Source organism: Mustela erminea, chromosome 14, assembly GCF_009829155.1.
Source record: "Mustela erminea isolate mMusErm1 chromosome 14, mMusErm1.Pri, whole genome shotgun sequence".
NCBI classification, from domain to species: domain Eukaryota; kingdom Metazoa; phylum Chordata; class Mammalia; order Carnivora; family Mustelidae; genus Mustela; species Mustela erminea.
The window spans coordinates 41259189-41276045 of NC_045627.1; the positions used below are offsets into that span (position 1 = coordinate 41259189).

General features: G+C 44.9%; 1 protein-coding gene across 2 annotated transcripts in view; it reads left to right on the forward strand.

Moving 5' to 3' along the window:
* LRMDA (leucine rich melanocyte differentiation associated) overlaps positions 1 to 16857 on the forward strand; it is a 1046803-nt gene that overhangs the window by 191710 nt on the left and 838236 nt on the right. The window lies entirely within an intron of this gene.

The window sequence follows — 16857 nt, forward strand, 5'->3', positions numbered from 1 at the left end:
CTTGAGCAAATGACCTCGCTACTCTTAAGACTCATGATCTACATCAAAGAGTTGTAAGAATCAAATAGGTAATCTAATAAAAAAAACCTCACAAAATGCTGGCGTATGTAAACTCTTAGTAAAATACTAGCTGTATTAGCATTAATTCTGTGGGCCGTCAGATTACAGGTGAATTTAATTGTCTTGTGTTCTTTTTTTTTCATGGATTGTATTAAGCTTTGCTCTGATAAAAATGTGTATAGTTTTCAAAATGATAAGTATAATTTTTAAAACTGATAGTCTTTTTTTGTTTTTTTAAAAGCTGTTGCAGTGATAAATAATCCAGCGAGAGTCTTTAGCCCTCGTGGGTCTCTGCGTGATAACCCAGCAGCACAACCTTCATCATCTCTAACTGAGCAGTTCCAAGATTTACCCCCCACCCCCAAGTCTACCCAGGGTCTAGAGAGCTCCCCACCTTCGAAGACCTGAATCTGCAAGGCTTTTCTGTTGTTTCACTTGTCGATTGGGGAACCCATAAACATTCAGGCAATCTAAATGATAAACAGGAAACAGCCAGCCATTATCTATATGAGATAGAAATAACTATCTCACATCTACTGAGGGCTGATGCCACATTCCCGTTTTACTTGCGTTGACTCATTTACTGCTCACAGGTAGGAACTATTACACCCATTTTGCAGAGGAGAGATGTTCCGAGTTAAATCATCAAGGGTGAATGGGAGGAAGCTGGTAGAGGGGAGATTTGAACTCTGTGAAGCCGGCACAGTGAACTGGTGAGCCCCGGGTTTCTCTGTGTCCTGATGTCGGCGCCAAGACCGCCCACCTTTGTGGGCAGCTGTTCTCCCTCCGCAGCCAGCTTCTGTGCCGACGGGCCCCTGCCTGCGCCGGTAAACCTTACGCAAAGTTGTCATGTTGCTGGGAGCCAGATACCGTTTATGTGGGAGCCACTGATGGGAAATAAGTAGAAAAATGGAGAGAGAGGGAGAGGAGAGGAGGAAGGAGCAGAGGTGAGTGCAGAGGAGGCGTACAGAATGCGAGGAACATGGGGAGCAGCGTTTGGCTCAGGAGGTCCACCTCTCGAAGGCTACCGTCGTGGAAAGCTTGTGTCACGGTACTAACAGCGCTGTGGTTTGCCCAGAGAGCTGAAGTGGGATCCTGAGCTACAGAGGTGCTTAGCCTCACGTGGAAAATGTTTCGAAGGAAAAATTGGAACTGCTGCATTCCTTAAGCCTTCAGAGTACATGGGTCTTTTTAAGTTTATTTTACACTGAGCGAGGCAGGGCCTGTCACACGCTGATTTCTCCCTCCCCTCTGGGTCTCAGCTGTCTTCCTAATAGGCAGCTGCCCAGAGTGGAGTGTGGCATTGTTAACCATCCGGGGTGACCAGCCTGTCAGCCCGGCTGGCTGGAGCCCTGGACGCTGGAGGCGCCTGACAGCAACCCCATTTGCATCCTGTGCAGAGAACACCCACATCCTTTTTCATTACGAGGAAAGTTACCCTAAAACACCAGACATGCTGGCTACTGGAGACCCTCAAATAGCTTCTTTGGGATCCCATCCTTCACTATGACAGCCTCGGGAGCAGTAGCTTCCAAATTACTTTCTTTTTACAGTGTTTAAAACTCTTTTTCCAAGCAAGGTTTTTTCGGCTGAGCCCGAAGAGAGATAACAGATCATAGAGACGTTGTTCGGGTTAAAGAATGAAGGAGAAGCCTCCTCCTCTCTCCTGCTTTGTCCCGAGAATATCTCCATGCAATCGCCTGGTTCCGAGGAATACAGCTTGAGAACTACGGTTCATGGCAGAAGACAGTTTTAATCTTGTAGGATTTCCCTTCCTGGTTTTTACTTGCACTTTAACTGAGTGGCTTCTATAGCTGACCTTCTCAAATGGCAAAGGGTTAAGAATATCATAAAAAATTAAGCCAAGCTCTTCTCAGGACAATTTGTAAGCCCAGTGTCCCAAATGGCTTTGGGGAAGGGATGTGACATTGTATAATGACTTCTCCGAAAATTTGTTACTTTTTTCTCCTTTCTCTATCTCTATTCTTCTCTCCTTCTTCTTCCCCTCCCCATTCCTGATTTGATGAAACTGTTCGTGATGTCCAGCATATATTTTGCTGTTCACTTTTTTTTTGCTAAAGTGTTGTTGTACTTTAGCAATTTATAACTATGATCAATGTTGTGACCTTAGGGAAATTGCTTATATAATTATAGAAAGTTTACAGTCGTAAGACAAGGAATGGGGAAAATATATCACTGTAAAATATAAATATGTTTAAATTACATTTAGGATTTGGAATAGTTCCTTGCTTGTGTTTTACAGAGTAATCTGTGATTTAAATCAGGTTTAGTTGTGTTTTTTCCCCCCTAAATTGGGTATTATAAATCAAGAGTAGATGCTGGATATAGCACACAAGAGGATTTCTTATACATTTTAATGTTGCATAAGTAAGAAATACCAGTAGTTCAGCAGTAAAATTGCAAATGTAAGCAAAAGTGAAGATTTTTCCAAATTTAACTAGGTTGCATTTGTTTAGTAAACTCTAGCAATAATTTACTGTTTTATTACGTTTGCCTTTGAGATCTGGGCTGACTTTTTTGTTCCCTTCCTTAAGAAAGAAAAGGGAGGTACATTACTGTAATTGCTCAGAGCTAGGAAAAAAAAAGCAAGAGTACCATTTTGCTTTCCCCACCTGTGACACATAAACTTAAAAAAGGAGAAGGAGGGAAGGTAGAACACTTACTAGGATTAAATGTATTCATGGATGTATCAGTCACACAAACTGGGCACTTATTTTTGGTTGGGTCAGGCTTTCCATTTGTGCCATCTGTTGTGAGACTAAGTGTTTTTGTGCAAAAGGAATTAAAGTGTTAGGCCCCCTTTTGCATGTGTAAGCTGCTGGCAGGGGTGGGGACTGGTGAGTAAAGGAAGCCACGAAGTCCGTTGGGAATGGGCGCATCTATGTCTGGAGATCTCGTGGGATCTCTGGAAGACGGGTAGGTTTCACTCAAGCTAGTTTCTGCTACACCACAGGGGTGAATTTCATTGTGTGAAGAGGGGGTCACGTGCTCCAGAATGGATGCTAACCTCGGGGAGAAGGTGGGCGGACGGCCGGACCTCTCAGTCAGCGATGAGGCTTGGTGTGTTGCGCTCCCGGCGGGAGGGATTGTCGCCCACCACCCCTCCTCCTGCCGCACGCTTCAGATGGTTAACATGGACCCCAGCTTAGTTTAACTGTGGTTGGAGAGAAGTGAACTCTGGGATTGGGTTGGATGATGTTGATTAATAGGAGTGAGAGGGTGAGAGACTCCAGGGCCAAGCAGTAGGTCCATCTTGGTGGCATCTGATGTTGATTGGCTTTGTCCTGCGCGGCTGCGCTCGGAGAGCGGACATTAAGATTAAGTGATGCTGTCGTGTTGAGGAGCACGGCACTGCATCATTCTGGGAAGAGACAGCTGGGGTGGTTAATCCTTCATCACCAAGGGAGCACTGCCAGCGGAAAGATATACAGCCAAAGATAACCCTCCATAACTTGTGCTAAAGATCAGAAAACTTTGAATTCACATCCATCTGCTTAGTCTGGGGTGAAGATGAAAGATAGGCAGAATAGGAAATAAAAAACTCCTGAGGGATTAATCTTAGGCACGGTATGTAGCCCACAGAGTGAGCAGGCGGGAGAGAAACTTTTACGTGGCGTTAAAAGGGAATTAAATGCACCCGGTTTCATAGCAGCCTCCTAAAGTAAAATTAAATGATACACACTCTCCTCTTTCTGTTGCATTGCCATCATTTCACCCCAAAAGGCTATCTATCCCCCCCATTAGACCTCCTCTGAATTTTTTTTTAAGGATGTGCCTTTAATTCTCTACCTATGGACAAAGCATGTGAGCAAGGAACGTTGGAAATACCTAATGAGTAGGAAGAGAGAGATTTTGGTTTTCTCCTCTCCCTGTGTGATTTTTTTTAACAAGATAGTCACAAAGTCTGTGTGTCATCTGTGTGTGTGTGTATCTGAGTGTGGATCTGCAGTGTTCTCGTTGTGAATATTTCTGAACAGCTGCAATGATTTTATATATCATGTGTAATCGAATTATGCATTGTTGTCATACCAAAGTGATGTGCAGGGGGAAAATAAATCAGGAAGGGAAATAAATTAGAGGCCCCTCGCACATCTGCAGCTTCTCTGTTAGCACAGTGGTCAGGCTGGGGAATGTCTGGTGCAAGGTGAGAATTTTAGGGACCTACATGTTCTGTCGTCAAGTGACTTCCTGTGTTCAGTTTAAAGGGAAGTTTTGTTTTCTTTGAAACCGTTTGGGGGTATTTTTGTCTTTTCCCCTGCCAGTTTGGTATTTGAGAGTCTGAGTGAGAGTCTCACTTTGGGGCCTTTTAGGCCATTTGTGCTGATGGGCAGAGGCAACCTGTTCTTCCTCTGCCAGACTTAGCCTCACTACAGGGCTGCAGCCGTTTGAAGGGAGGGAATAGGGAAGACGTGAGACAACGGAACACAAGCATTCAGTTAGACGAGGAAATGGAAGTCAAAATGAACCATCTGTGGAGAGAGACCAGAGTTGAAGGTCCTGCTAGGCATTGTGAACTTGGACAAGTCTCTTTCTCTCTCTGAGCGTGTTACAAATGTAAAACTCGAGCTCAAGATAGAGGTGAATTGTCTTAGGAAGGAGAAAGGGTCAGGGTACTGCTGGGAGATTAAAGGAAGAAGTTTTTCCCTATATTTTTGGTTGGATGATATCAGTCTTTTTCTGATATCCTGGGGAAGGCGTCTTAGAGAAGATGACTATTCGTATGGTAAATTTTACATCTCGGATGGCCTAGGATGGTCTTGAACATACAGATGATGTACTAATATGGGCATATGCCAATATATCCCATAAATGTATGTATATGATTAAAGTTTATTTTAAAGTTTTTACAAGTTTATTTAAAAGTTAATTTTACAGTTTAAAATTTTTGTTTTTATTTTCAGTAGACGATTTATTAAATGGCGAAGTGTGACTTAATTTTCTCTGTAAGACTTAAATAAATCTTCAGAAAAGATAACTACCTCTTGTCAGACCATGAGGTTTCATTTCGGATCCAGAAAAAAGTGGTGGCAACTTGGATTGTATTCATAATTCCCGACGTGCCAAGCTTGGGGTGGGGGGTGGTGGTCGTTCACCCAGGAGGAGCTGATCCAAATGTCTCTCTTCTTGAAAGACCATCACATTGGGTTCACTTGCCCGAGAAGGTGGTAAGGAAACTTGGCATTCTTAACAGATTCATTAAGGGGAAAAGAAGAGGGGGGCGATTCTGAAAGTGTGCCACCATGTGGAGGGTGGCAGGGCAAGATGTGCAAAGAAGTATAAGACTCAGACGTTATGTGGTTACCTTCATCGGTTTGAATCTTAGTCTTGAATCCTCTATTTGCTGAGTCTAGACCTTTCCCTGCCAGATCCATCCTGAGTGTCCTCTGACTCGAATCACCACCGATCCAAATGGCCAGAAGACCAGGTCGGGGGGATGGTTGATACTCTCCAAGCTTGGAGTAAAATGGAATATGTGGGAGATGTGATATAAGGGCCTCCATTTAGGGCAGTGATTGCTTTTCAGGGGATTTTATACTTGGGAACAAATCACTGGGCCAGTGAATGTCAGTGACTGCTGGGTGGTATATATATTTTTTCTCTTTGGATGCCCAGATACCAAGTTTTTGCTGTTCCTGGTAAATGTAGGTTTTCTGTTGTCTGGTCTTTTGAGAGATTTGACTGGTTTCAAGGACAATGGAAATCTCCATGTTACTCCCTGAGCATCTGATGAGATTATAGCCAAATGTCTCTCAGCTCCTGCCTTATTTCCTATTATAGTAAATCAATGTGTGGAGGCTGACATAGGCGTACCTTATGTCATGCAAATGTTGCAGGGGAGGAATGATAAAGGAAACATGGCGCTAAACCCAGAATCAGCAGACCTGGGTTTGGTTTTGACTTTGGTCTTTGCTTCCCTGGATTCCCAGTCTTCGTGTTAGCTATCGCTGTGTTACCTCCAAACCTAGAGACTTGAAACAACCATTTTATTATGTGCTCATGGAATCCATGCATTAGGAATTGAGACAGGGCAGAGTGGAAGGGGTTGTCTTTGGTCCACAAGCTTGGAGCTTCCATTGGAAAGAGTTAAAAGCTGGGGGTGAGCTGGTGCTGGTGCTGGAGTCATCTACCTGAAAGCTCATCCAGACATGCATCTGGCATCTAGGTTGGGATGACTTGGCAACTGGAACTGCTGAATGGAGCCTTGTACATGTCCTCTTCACATGGCTAAGTTCCTTGTGTTGTGGCTGCTTCAGGGGTATTTATGGGATTTTTTTTTTTTTTTTTTTTTTGCATGGCAGCTCAGGACTCCAAGCTTCTGCAGAGGCAGAAGCTGTGCCCCACAGTGGGACTTCCATGTACTCTCTCTCTGAAAGCAACACAGATCTGCCCAGAAGCCAGGGGCCTTTGTCTGCCACGTGATGAGGAAACAACAATGTCCCATTCCAGAAGAGCGTACTGGGTGGGAGAGATGTTGTAGCCATCTTTGGAACATATGCCACACTCAGGTTCCTTTTCTAAGAATGACTATTGCTGGGTTAGGGCAAGAATTAATTGGCGAGACCTCTTTCAATATTAAAATTATGTCCTCCGTTAAAATAAAAACCCAATTGCCTTTAAAAAAATGATAACTTTCAAAGTGATGATAGGCTCTGAGATTCTACTCGAGGATATCTTTATCTAGGTAGGTACCCTGTTACTATCTAAAATAATCTGTTAGGCAATGGGAAGGACATTGATAGGAGGGATGCGGGTTCTGTTTTTTTCCCCTTCTAAGTTATTTCAACTGAATTTTACACTCCAGTGATTCTTTTTGTTTTTCCAGCTTTATTTCTCTCGTGGCTTATGGGTAGTTAGGTGGTAGGCTCCTATCTCACCAGTATCGCCATGAATGTTGACTTGGAGATGAGTTAAATGTTTGACCTGTAGGCTTTAAGACTGGAATGGAAGTTGGGGATCTGGGAGATGATTGGGTTTTGAAGTGCGACCCATGAACACTTGTGGCTTATCCTCTTATGCTGACACAAGGATTAGGTTGGAATAGACGGTGAACTTCTGGAGAAAGCTTTTTCCTTGCTGGGAGATTAGATGATCACATCTGGCACTGGTGCAGATCTGACCCTGGACATGAGGTCTAAAGGGGGGTGGCCATGGGGTAGCTGTCCCTAGGAAGGCATCACAATTAAGGAGGGAAGAGGTTAATACACTGACTAATGTTTCAGTTTACAGACACTGGCCCCTCTCTTTGTTCTGTTTTATCATACACATTCATCACGTTCAACCTGGCAACCCAACCAAATAGCTATTTAAGTTGTAAAAATGAATCATAGCACAATTTCATGAACTGTGTGATATAACTGAATCTAATCACATTATACAGCAGGGCCTTTGCGAGCCTGGTGTCCCTGCTTCTGGGCTTCCTCAGAATAAGTAAGTAAATAAATAGACTTCATTACATATAATAACAGCAAGGTGGTTAGGCCAGTTGGGTTGTGAGGCAAGGAAGCATCTAGATGTTTGACACTGGACCATGGTGTCCTTCCATGTCCTTCTAGCTCACCCTTGAAAGGCCCACAAAAAGGCCTTGTCACCTATCGTCTGCCTTCTGCATGTGGCCAATCAGTTTCCCAGTTTATTAAAGAAATGGCAGGAGAGATCCTAGGATCAGGATGTAAACCTCATAAATGAGGACTACAAGGAAGGGCACTACTCCAGCTCATGTCCACAGAATTTCAGGGCACTCTTGCTTGGTACTGACTGGAAAGATGGATAAACATACAGTCTCTACCCCCAGGACCACTCTCAACAATGGGGCCTACTCATGCGTCAAACATCTTTCTAGGTGCTTTTTATGTGTTTTTTTACTTGACTGTAAAAGATAAAGCTTGAGCTGTAGTATCATCTCTGTTGTTATAGATGAGGAAATGGGAGCTTACAGAGGTCAAGTCACTCAAGGTCACCCAGCCAGTAAATGTCAGGGTGGATACTGGAACCCCCTTCCGGGTGGTGGAAGAGCCCAGAGAGGAGGGTGGGTTGGGGTGGGGGGCGGCAGGCCTCAGGAGCAGGGAGCAGCCTGGTGGTTGAGGTGCCCACGTGTGCCATCCAAAGTTACACTTGATCCCCTGTGTGCTTAGGAGCCCACGTGCTGGCGGGCTGACCAGAGTGGAGCTTGCCTGAGGGTGGGGGGTGGATCAGGCCCAAGAGCCCTGCCCTTGGCCAGCGTTGGAGGGTAAGAAAGGCGCAGGCTGAGCCTGAGCTGGGGAAGTCTTGCTGGGGAGAATCTGCTCCCTGTAAGAGCGCCTCTGCCCCCACATCGCCTTCCTCCCCAGTAGACAGATACTGACAGCGAGCTGTGCGCCTTCTCTCTTCTTTCTTCCCTGCCTCCCCGCTTCCTCATTCATCACTTGCCCTTTTTCTTTGTCTCTCTCTTTGTCTCCTTTTCATTCTTTTCCTTGGCTCCCCCTTTCATTTTTCTTCCCCTTCTTTTGCTGCCCTGGTGTTTCCTTTCCTCCCTTCCGAAGGCTTGGCAGTCCCCCCACCCCCGTTCCTTCTTCACCTCCTTCCCCGCCGCCGCTGCTTCCCTTTCCTATGGAATATATAAATAAATATATATATGTATTTTTTTTTTCCCCTCTCTGTTTTTCTCTTGGTTGTGTCAGCATATTTTAGACTGCTGGGCTTTGCATGTTTTGCAGCTGGTTTTGATGCAGTTGTCAGATGGTGATGGATGACTATCATCATTTAAAATGTAAGAGAAAATGCCTTGGCACAGAGAGACAAGATCCACTGCCGTCTGCCAGCCTGGATCGGCATGGCCACCATTTTCCTCGCCCCTCTTCCGCCTCCCGCCCTGCTCCCACTGCCCTTGCCAGAATCTGCAAAAGTCATCGTGAGCCGTGCAGCACCGGGCTCTCTCCTCCTATAATATCACTTCGGTAGTTGTCAGATCATATGAAACGTCAAAATTCATGTGGCCTCTGTGAAGAGATATATTTAGTCCAGCTGCCGCGTACCTACACGTTCCCCCTGACACTGACATATTAGTTAGGCTGTCTTTTGCAATCTGATATCTTTAAATTTGCCACCTTGTTAAGTTTTGATTAATGTGATTCCATTTCACTAAAGTAATTGGCTTGGCCTGTTGTAAAAAATAATCAGCCCCCTCTACGGAACAAATGCTAGAACATGCTAATGAGGGAGTGAGTTCGTTACAATGATGGCGTGGACTGACAGTTATTAATGATTGTTATGATAAACAGACGAGTGTGAATTGGGATGAGTTGGGCAAAAGTGACAGTTTAAAAATAACGTATATTGGAAAGTACTAACGAAGTAATATACTGTTAGGAAAACAATCATGCAAGTTGTCAAGGAAAGAAGTGTAATTATACAGCCACATGGGCTGCTTGGGAGGACAGGGACCTGCCTGATAATGGACACATTTTTTGTTGGCAAGAGGGAAATATGTTATGGCAGAAAGAGGTGCAGATTGATAAATTAATTGGTCCTTCTCACAGCTCTGAGAGCAAACTTGGCCGGCAGTCATCACACGGATTAGGGAGACGACGTTTGCCCAATGCCTCTTTGCCCCAGAATCTCCCCAGTCCTCCTTGCCAGGCTCTTCCGAGGCATCTCTTGTCGACTCTTCTCACCCAACTTCACGAGCTGCAACAAGTCATAGAAACGTGTCCCGAGGCTGGCTGCACCAAGTGCAACTCGGAGCTGGAACGCTGGCAGCCATGTTCATTTTTTTTTTTTTTTTCCTTTTTTGTAAGACCCTGAAGACGTAAATGCTCTATTGTTGCTAAAGTCTTTGGCTGTGATGGAGGCAGTTATGGGTGGTTTCCAGCTCTGTGTAGGAGACTATGAGGGCTCACACCGGCTGGGGACTGGGTACAAGGGATGTGCCAATTCGTGCTTCCAATGCCAGCAAGTCGCTGTTGGCTCTTTGCATAATTAGGCAAGACAGAAGTGGTGTGTGTGTGTGTGTATGTATGTGTGTGTGAGTGTGAGTGACACAGAGAGGGAAGGAGAGGGAGGGAAGGAAAGACTTGTCGGAAAAAGAGACTGAAATGACTGGGAAGTGTCAGGAGGAGGAGAGGTGTGGTCTTGAAGGGTTGACTGAGTCTGATGGTTCATAGCCATCCTACTGGTGTTTGCTGACTTGATGGAGAAGGGAGGCAGGTAAGAGGAGGTGAAGGAGGGGGAGACAAGAATATTTTGTGATGCCCGTATAGGCTCGGGTTCTGGATTTCTGTCTTGGCCTAGACTCTTGATTGCATGTAACCCGTAACCAATTTAAAGTCGCGTAGCGGGGGCACCTGGGTGGCTCAGTGGGTTAAGGCCTCTGCTTTCGGCTCGGGTCATGATCTCAGGGTCCTGGGATCAAGCCCCGCATCGGGCTCTCTGCTCAGCAGGGAGCCTGCTTCCCCCTCTCTCTCTGCCTGCCTCTCTGCCTACCTGTGATCTTTCTATCAAATAAATAAAAATCTTTAAAAAATTAAAAAAAAAAGTCGCGTAGCGTACATGGAAGATTTATAAAGATGCTGAATTATTTTGTGGAACCCAAGATCAAAGATGTAGCTGGGCCTCACAGCAAGTGGGAATCAGACTTGAAGGGGGACCAAGATATCTAGTCTAAGTCTCTCTTGACCTATTTCTCTTTCTCTGACCCTCTAATCCTGCCCCTTTGTGCTGCCATTCATCTCTCCCCCGACCAAGCTATGAGAGCCAGGAAACTGAAGGTAAGTCATGGCCTCAGAGATTTTGTTTGTCTGAAGATAGGGCATCTATCCAAATGTTAGACTTCTTAGAAAGGGACGCCTGGGTGGCTCAGTTGGTTGAGCAGCTGCCTTCGGCTCAGGTCATGATCCCAGCGTCCTGGGATCGAGTCCCACATCGGGCTCCTTGCCCCGCGGGGGGCCTGCTTCTCCCTCTGCCTCTGCTGCCATTCCGTCTGCCTGTTCTCGCTCTCTCTCCCTCTCTCTAATCAATAAATAAAACCTTTAAAAAAAAAAAAAAAAAAGAAAGGGAGCTTAACTTCCCTCTGGGTGGCCCAGCTCCTATGGTTTGGGAATATAGCAAGGAACCTGCTGATGTTGACTGTGATACTTTGTTTCTCACATAACTGTTCTATTAGGAGGGTGTTCTCCTTACTCAACAGATGAGGGACATGAAGCCAAGCATTCGTGAACTTGCCCGTCCATTACCGAAAGGGGCAGAGCTGGAGTTTTAATCAGGGCTCTCTTCAAGTCCCCAAAACTTGATGCTTCCTGCTTTATTGTATCTTCTCTTGCCGGGATGCTGTGCATTTCCCTGTAACTTAGGTTGGTACATGGAGCGGTTATTTGCCTGAGATTCAAGGAAAAGAAAACTCAAGAAAAAGAGTCCAGTCTGCATTGTATTTGGTCCAAGTAGAGAGTAGGCAAGGGGCTCTTACAGGAAGTTTATTAGCTGCATGGAGATTTTCTGCAGCACGTGTGTAAATATGGGACCACGTGGATCTCTTGGGGTCTACTTGGGGTGTACTTGGTTTCTACTTGGTCTCCTTGGGGATGTGAGCAGAAAGACAAGTCTCATGATCTGGCCATCAAGCCTAACGAAGAAGACTCTGGAGCCTCCTGGTGCAAAATGTCCAGAGTAATCCTGAAATCAAAGGGAGCTGCCAATTGTCTCACAGCAAATCTGACAAGAAAGAAGGTGGTTTCATTTTTGCGTGTGTGTGAGAGACCGTATTTGCTCTAGGAAAGGAGCAGGTGACTAAGATTCATTTAGTGCTGACCATGTGTTACGGGTGGTGCTAGCTACTCCCTGACACTGTGTCTCATCTTGGGGCTGGACGTGGCACCATTTTATTGACGAAGAACAGAAGTTCTGGGCTGTTGAAAGCTTCAGACCTTCTAGTGAGCTGGACTGTAGAATGATAGTTGGTTTCTTTAGAAAGAAGGCTTCCCCCCACCCCCATTACTGACTTTCCCTCATTTTCATTGTGAGACTGGGAGACAGCAGAGTGGGACAGTTTAGCCTCTGGGATTAGGAGTTGGGGCCTGTGTACTAATCTTGACTGTGACTTTGGGAACAGGTCATAGTGCCTCTTTTTCCCCCCACCTCCCCCATCCTAAGAGCATGGAAGATACTGTCACTTTTGAAGGCAAAGGAGAAAACAGATTTGGATTCGTCTTTTAACTCCTTAAAAGAAAGGGAAGGAGGATCCTCTCCTGACTGAAAGACTCAGGTTTCCTGTGGGTGTGAGGACTACCATCTTCCTGACCCTCAGATGAACCTTCTTCCTGCAGTCCTATGACTAAACAAAGGTCACCCCAGAGGTGAGAATTCGGTCAGAGGATGAGCCCCCATGGTGGGCAGACAGGGTCAGAGAAAACTCTCATCAGCATTATAGATGGTTGTCCCAGCATCAAAGGGCAGCTCTCTCCCCTCAGGACAGGGCAGCTTCTTTGTGTCTTTTTTACACTGTTGTGAAAGAGAAAAAAGTAGCCACTCAGTTCTGAAAGTTCTCTTTGCTATTTTCTACCTCATCTTCTCCATTTTTTCTTTCTGGACATAATCATCCCTCATCCCTAGAAATTCCCGGGTCTTCCTCCTCCCTTTCCAGGTGGATATTTTCACAGTGGAGTTTTCTGTGCTCTATGTGCCATTGACTCAAATGTTGCTCAATGGCAAAGGATAGGACGTATACCTGTAAGGTCAAGCAAGCTCCTAAACCTGGGCTCATGGACAGATCTGCCTGCCAGCTCGAGTCTCCGTAGAAAATCTGTACTAAGGGATCATGAGTGAGGTTAGCGCTCATCTGTAAAGACCAGGTAGACTGTTGTGAGCCCGTGGGTTCTTCCCCTCCGATTTTTCTCCCATTTCAGTCTTAGTAGGATGACTTAGAAGTTTGTCTGCAGGAAGTCTTGGGGCCGCTCACGGCAAGGTTATTTCATGTATGCCTATTTTTTTGGACATTCAGGGAAAAATATGAGCTCCTGTTAGGATCTGTGAGGAGTGGGAACGCTTTGGTTTAGACACGGATAGAAGGAGATTTTAAAGCTGCACTAGGGGAGGGATCACAGTAACCTTTGTTCTTCCCTGTTGTCCATGAGTTGAGAACCACGTTGCTGCTAACAGGACCTCCTGGTGGCCCCAAGCGAAGGCATAGGACCCAGCAAATCTTACTTCACCTTCTGTGGGAAGGGTCTTTGGTTGGCCCCTGTGACTGAAAAATTTGAGCCGTATGACGGCGGACTTTTTCCATCACATAGGGTTTTGATGAAAGTTATGGTATGTGCCCCCAAAGCACTAAAGGGTGTTGACACACTTGACCCTTCCCCACCTCCATCACACAACATTGCTATGAAAATGCAATCAATCCAGTTTCTGACATCTTCCCCCCATTCTCAAGAGCACCTACTGTATCAACATGACATTTTTTAATCTTGGCTTGTTTTCCAGGCCATGAATTTAATTTCTCAATGCTCCACTGTTCAGCTTTTATGTTCTCACAGTGGTTCCCGCCATCTTGTTTAGTCACATCCTCTTTCCCGGGCATCCTAAAACCAAATAGTTTTTAAAAATTCATTGCAGCCATGGTCACTCAGCCTTGTGCTAATAGTCACCAAGTTCTGACAAAGCGAGTCCGACATCCCTCGGTAAGTAAAATCCGAACCTCCTGATGTTGTGTAACAGTAAGCAGATTGGCACGTCTTTGGATTAGCGGAGGCACTGAAGCAAAATGCTCAATCCTTAGTGACCTTTGGCGAATGGATGGGGATGTGTAGCCATCATAGGTTATCTTTATGTTCATTGTGTAGACACTCAACCTCTGCCAGGCCAAGACAGAAGCTGTCAGAGCAGATAAACTTAGTTAGGAACTGGCTGTTTTCCTTACTACATCACAGTGCCCTGCAGAACTATTTTGTCTGATAACCTGCTTCTTCTTTAAACTTGTCTGCGAGTAGTTCTGTGAAGCATTAAGCCTTTCCTCTTGGGTTTTGAGCTGCTTATACTTTGTTTTAATCTTCGGGCCTAGGACTTTCTTTCTCAGAGAACGTGCAGTCAGCTCTTTTGCAAACTGTTCTGGTGCGTTCCTTTTAGGGAATCCGTGGGAGATGCTTTATCTGGGTCTTACAGGAACGCATTGTAGGGGCATGGATCTGCGCATAGGAGCAGAGGTGTGTTCCTTATATTGGTTCAGGAGACTTAGTCTGGAGATGGGGTCCCCTTTGATGGCTCCTCTCTGAGTCCCCTTTGATGGCTCCTCTCTTGAGTTTACGCATATTACATATGTTAATTTGGAATTTCAGAACCACTTGGAGGAAAAATTTGGGTAAACCATTCTTAACATTTGGAGTAAAACCTCTTCTGCTAGCATGGTGGTGTCTCAAGGCCAGGGATGTTGGATCTGAAGACTGGCTTTGTGACTCTGGGCAAAGTGCTTCACTTCTCTGAGCTCAAATTTGCTCCCTTTTAAAATAAGGTGGGTCATGGGTCATGCAATTTCTAAGACCTGTTCCAGCTTCAATGGAGTCCAGACTCTCTTAGCCAAGAATAGGACTGAAGCAGAGCATGTTTTAGGGGAAGTGGATGAACCGTTGGGCTTTTCTTCTTTCATTTCTATTCCAGGTGAAGATAAAAGACTTTGCTCTCTACTGAGCTGACATGAATTCAGAATTCATTAGTTTTCAGACTTTCTTTTAAGCTTCAGACAGGATCGTGAAGGGAAAAGCCTGCCCTCGATTCCTTTGCCTTATTAGTTCTGCTCATATAATGTGCAGCAGAAACTGCTAATTGTCACTTGAGGGTGATGGGTGAGAGTCTGCTCTCTTGAGGGAGAAGTCGAATTTCGTCGCTCCTGTCTCCCTCTTGCCTAGCTAAAGGTCTCATCAGGTCTTACAGAAGAGGAATCTAAATTAAATCTAAATTAAAATTAATTAAATTTGCCCCTTCGCTGAAGAAAAAGTGGAGAGTATGGGAGAATTGGAAGGTGACAGTGTAAAAACCCAGTTGTGTACAAGATAAATGATAAAAACAGCATTGCGGACGCATTCGTAGAGTGTACGTGGGTTCCGCTCACGTGTGTTGACACTAGGAGAGACTCAGACCAGCACGGGCTCATATGCTTTACCCCCGGCTGTTTAGACATAATTTCATCTTACTACAAACTCATTGTTAATCTTTTAAGGCCTAGTTTTATTTAGTTTTTGTTCATAGCTTCAAGTCTTTTATGCTTCTGTGTGAGAATGTACTTCTTGCAACTCGAGCCCAATATCTACATTTGGGCATCTGCTTCACAGAACATCAAGCTTAAAATGTAAACACTGTTGTAAGAAAAATGCCATTAGCATTCCGTTCTGAATTTTTGGTGTCCGCTGAATACACCCTTTTGTCCACAGTGCTCTGACCCAGCCTCCTCTGTGTCTGCTAAACAGCATGTAGTTCTCCAGGATTTGCTTAGTGAAGTCCCAGGGGGTGGTTTTCGTAGGGACCTCTGCTTCCTAAGACTGCAAGTCACACCAGCAGTCAGTGACCGCCCTTTGAGATAAGGCATTGTCTGAACGTGTCCTCTTTCTTTGGTTAAGGGACACAGCTAAGGCCAAGCTGGGAAGCCGGTCTTGGGTTGAAAAGATTACCCTCTTAGCTATGCAGCAATTGTAATTCAGGATCAGATTGTTTTAGCAGGAGATGGCAGGAGGGTTTAGTTCTTGGCTCTTTTGCTTATTAGCTCTATGACTGTAGGTAGATTTTCAGCCTCTAGAGCCTTACTCTACCCTGGAGATAACTCATCTTTCTGGGGTTGTCCTGGCGGTTCCTGAGGTCGTGCTAGTCATTCTAGTCAGTTCACGGCAGTTGAACTGGAACCACCAACAGTTCTTACTTGGTAGTATGCTACAATTCGCTAAGAGAGTTTTACTCATGGACCTTTCAGACCAACGGGCAGACGAGCAGAGGCAACCAGATTTAGCATTCGGCTCTGTAACTGGTACATTCTGAATCATCTGCATTTTCCTTAATACCTGGACTCTTTCATTGTTTGGCTTTTGTCCCTTTCCCTCCCCTTCCTTCCTTTCTTCCTCTTTCTTCTTTCATTGAAAGATTTACTGACATGCTAGTAACTACTTGTCTTGGAATAGGTTGAGCACAGGAGGTAAAGCCAGACCTTGTGCAGGCCGCAGATGTGAACACCAGCGTCTCGGAAGAGAAAGGCAACTTAAGAGAAAGTTTGACAAAGTGAGTAATCTGACAATGGCTTTATAAGAGCTTTCAGAAAAAATAGTGGGAATTTCATATATTTGAAGCAATTAAAACCAGAATGAAAAAGCATGTGTTTGAGAAGACAGGAGAGGGAAATGAAAGGAAATCCTTAACAGCTCAGGAATTTGAAGTCACAATGACACTATTTTTAGTCATGTGACACTTATCCTGTTTTAGAAATGAAACAGTAAAATTAACTTTGCTCTAGTTTTCTTGGGCTTCTTTTGAATTACTGCATGAAAGTAACAAATATTTCTGGCAAGCAGACCGGATTTCCAGAAACTTCTCCTCAGAGAGGCCATGAGAACTCTCTGAAAAGTTACATGTTTTTGCTCTCCTAAAAAACATTAAAAATATTAGAAGTTGGCTAGCACCAATTTTAACTTTGAAACCTGGACACTTCAACCGGCACATGTAACTGCTAAATGGTTTTTGTTTGTTTGTTTGTTTGTTTTATGGTTGTCAAAACCAGCAAAGCTAACTTTGTAGATTTCCTACTATAACTGAAAGCACTTTGACAGTCTGAAA